The sequence below is a fragment of the Patella vulgata genome, chromosome 2, assembly GCF_932274485.2.
Source record: "Patella vulgata chromosome 2, xgPatVulg1.2, whole genome shotgun sequence".
Taxonomy (NCBI): Eukaryota; Metazoa; Mollusca; class Gastropoda; family Patellidae; genus Patella; species Patella vulgata.
Window position 1 is genome coordinate 20,622,236 of NC_065880.2, and position 3,992 is coordinate 20,626,227.

The window sequence follows — 3,992 nt, forward strand, 5'->3', positions numbered from 1 at the left end:
ACCGGTAATATTTATAGTGTTACAAAAGGGAAGCCATACAATGGCTAAATGCCACTCAAGGATTATTTGCTAAATCTACTTTTCCCTCAGTTCTGGCAATCAACTTGTGAAATAGAAAGGTTGTGTTGATGACTTTAATTAAATTATTAAAATTAATCCTGATTAAAATGGATTTTTGAAACTGTGATTGATAACCACGAGCTTTCCTGTTCAGGATAGGAAGTCAGGGCCGTCTTAACGGTCTACTCCAACACTACAGGGAGCATGGTATTTCACCGAAAGAAAAGAAGTCTGGTGGTCGTAAATCAAATACAAACTCATTCAGCTTTGAAGATACCCAAAGAGTTGCACGGTTTCTGACAAATTATGCTACTGAACACGGATTTATTCTTCCCGGTAGGGTGCCAGGATTTAAGCGTCATGACATACAACTATTACCATCATCACACAAAAAGATCTTTGTGTTTAATTGCTACAAAAAATTCCTTGAGGGATCAGGTAAGTTTTTACCACATAAGCACCAACGTTATTGTCCGAGATGTGGTATGAAGGATATGGAGTAGGTTTATGCCCACCGTCACTTTAAATATTATCAAAACTTAACAAGGCCAACATAAAAGGAAGTGACAATTCACTGGAAAAGTAATTTTGTATTTTCCTATTTACAGCATATTTATAGTGCGCCCTTTCATATAACGTGTTCATGGTCACTTTACAGAGTGACATTGTAATTATAAAAAACCAATAAGATTATGGACACGTTAACAGTTATACAGCATCAATTAAAAGCTTGTTTAAATAAATATGTTTCAAATTGTTTTTTAAAAGAATATAGAGATGTGCAACATCTTAACACTTAATGGTAGATTATTCCATAAGACAGGAGCTTGAAAGTAACACAACAATCTTGAATTTTTTGTTAAGTTTGTTCAGTTCTGTTGTTGACTATTGGTTAATTCTAATGAAATGTCATTTTCTTTCATACTGATTTTCAATTTTCTTTATTTTCAGGATACCGTATTTTTGGGTCAAGCTGTTTTTTCGACCTTTGGAAACGACTTTGTCCTTTCATTGTAGTATGCAAGCCTATTGCCGATCATTGCTGGACATGTCAGAACAACAATAATTTAATTTTCAAGAGTGCCAATATGAACGAGGCAGATAAATGTGAGCGCACCCAACTCCAAGAAAAGCATCTTAAGATCGTTCACTGTAAAAAAGATCACTGTATAACAATATGGTACACCAGCCAAGACAATGGCATTAGGGAACTTTCATCAGTTGCGCCGTGCAGTCGAAACATCAAAATACATTATTCATTTGATTACGCCCAACAAGTTCACCTGCCGAGTTACCCCTTGCAGCCAGGTCCCCCTTCCTTGTCCCTAGGAAATATGGACTGTTTGTTGTCTGCTGTGAGGGGCTTCCCCGACAGGTAAACTGATTGATGAAGCCCATCTAATAAGTAAAGGCTTCAATGCAGTGATTTCATTCCTCCACTACTTTTTCAGCAATTATGGCATTGGAGAAACAGATCTTGAATCCACTGTGATAATTGCGCTGGACAAAACAAAAACCGTTTTGTCCTATGGTATTTTGCCTGGAGAGTAGCTGTTGGTTTGCATAAGTCAATAACCCTTAATTTCCTTATTCCAGGGCACACTAAGTTTGCCCCTGATTGGTGTTTTGGGCTACTAAAGAAATCCTTCAAGCGCCATGTGGTGCCATGTCAGAAAGGTTTTGTTGATGTTGTGAATGACAGTTCTTCAGTCAACTCTGCCCAGGTAGTTGGTTGGGAGGATGGTACTTCTGTAGTCCCTGTGAATAATTGGCAGACCTTCTTTGATGGAGCGTGTAAACCAGTCCCTGGAATTAAAAAGTATCAGCATTTCAGGTGAGTCAGCAAATAAATGAAAATCAAATGAATTATCAGGATTAGGGATTCTGAAATAACTTTTGAATCTGAAGAAAATGGCTGATATCAGTGGTAGCAATTAGCAATGAGCACGCAAGAATATAACTTTACAAAAAAAAAAATCATTTTCAGTGCATTTGATTCGTTCATGTATGATGTATAACCTGAGCACAATAATTGTATTACTGCAGTAGATGTGTCATTGCATTATGATAATAATTTCAAAATGTCTGCAAATTCAGGTGAGAATAAGCTTAACATCTTTACTTACCTTATGTATTTATGAAAACTGCTTCATTGTGAGGATATAAATTAGTTACAATCGATCTCATTTTTGTCTTTTTAGATTCGACGTGAATCACCCAGGGATGGTGTTTGTCAAAAAAGAAACAGACAGTGAAGAGTTAGAATTTCCACTCCTTTTTTAAGGGATGGATTTTCCCCAGGGACAGCCAATAGTCATCGTTCCGCCTGGTCTTCCACAGCAGCGGCAGCAATATCTCTTCAAGAATGTCCGGCAGTTTCTTTGACAATCCTCATAAGGATATCGTTTGTGACTGTCCTAAAGTGCTTAATGATGTAATGATTCACTCAGTCGGAGCAGAAGAGTAGGACGTTAAACCCAATTTCATTTTGACTTTGTAACAATTCAAAATTTAATGAACCTGTTAACTGGTTATATAAGAAATTTCTATCAAAATATTTGTTGCACAGTTTTAAGTTAAAGGTCAGTTCAAATTCCATTCATTCATTCTAGATGTTTCATTTCTCCATCTTGCCTGGTACTTAGACAGGTCGTGTTGTTTACATTAGTGAGATGAAGAACCCTATTTAATTTCCGTTAATTTATTCTGGAGTTATGGCCCTTGTTACACTTTGTTGCTTGTTGTGAACGGTCTATTGATAAAAAGTTATTATCCGATCTGTATGAAATATGTGTGTCATTTAAATTAGTGAAATGGAAGCGCCTATTGAATTTCAGCTATCTCCGTTAATTACGACTGGAGTTCTGTCCATTGTACCACTGTTACACCTTGTGAACGACTAACGTTATCATCCGATATGTATGAAATTTACATGCATCATTGGAATTAGTGTACAAAAGTCTATTTGAATTTCAGATATTTCCGTTTATTACTTCTAGAGCTGTGACCCTTGTTTTAATTGATAAAATGAAACAGACAGTTGAATTTCAACAATTTTGGTAAATTACTTCCAGAATTAAGGCCCATGTCTCAATTTATAGCACCTTGCGAACCCTCGAAAGCCAAAGATATAATCTTATCTACATGAAGTTGTCTTTAAAAATACCCCCACCCCACCAATTACTGGAGCCATGGTGTGGCTAGGTTGTTAAGACGCTGGCTCGCTAGCCTAGAGGTCGGGTGTTCGATCCCTGCATTGGCCCGAGAAAGTTCATCTGGATTTTCCTACGTGATTTCCCCTTGTCAGTGGTGCAGAACGGAGGGCCTGACAAGGACAGCTGTCTAGTCCTTCGGATGACATGAAAAACCGAGGCCCCGTGTATACATTGGAATGCACGTAAAAGATCCTTTGGCAGTTGGAATTCGATATAAGAGTAAGCGATAGTGCCGCTGCCCGGGCTAAAATTTTCCTCATAGCACACTGTATGACGTAGGCCCGTCTTCATTAGCCCAGTATAGGAGCAGAACAGTAAGACGTTAAACCCCATTTCATTTCATTTCCACCAATTACCTACAAAATATTATTAAATATTCGACAGCCCTTGTTGACCGCCCGGATGATTTATCTGCTGTGGACTTATGATTCATAGTCTGGCTACCAATCTTAATATTATTATTATTTTATCACATCAAACTGTTTTATTTCCTTTTGAGACCTTGTTTATTTATTGATTTACGAGGTTAATAAATACTGTAAAACTACTACAAAAATTAATTTGTCATTCATAAGAGGCCATCTCATGCCAGGTCATCAGTTTACCTTTTCTAGAACCGTGGCTCTGTGTGTAATGCGTTGGTTTGCTATTTGAGAGATCCTGGGTCCGATCCCAGGTGTTGGCTGAGAAAGATTTTCCATAGTCAGGAACATTGTC

At 37.6% G+C, this 3,992-nt stretch overlaps 1 pseudogene; it reads left to right on the plus strand.

The window, feature by feature from the left end:
- Positions 1-344: 344 nt before the first annotated feature.
- On the plus strand, positions 345-2,272 carry LOC126809666 (uncharacterized; annotated as a pseudogene).
- The last annotated feature ends 1,720 nt before the right edge of the window (positions 2,273-3,992 follow it).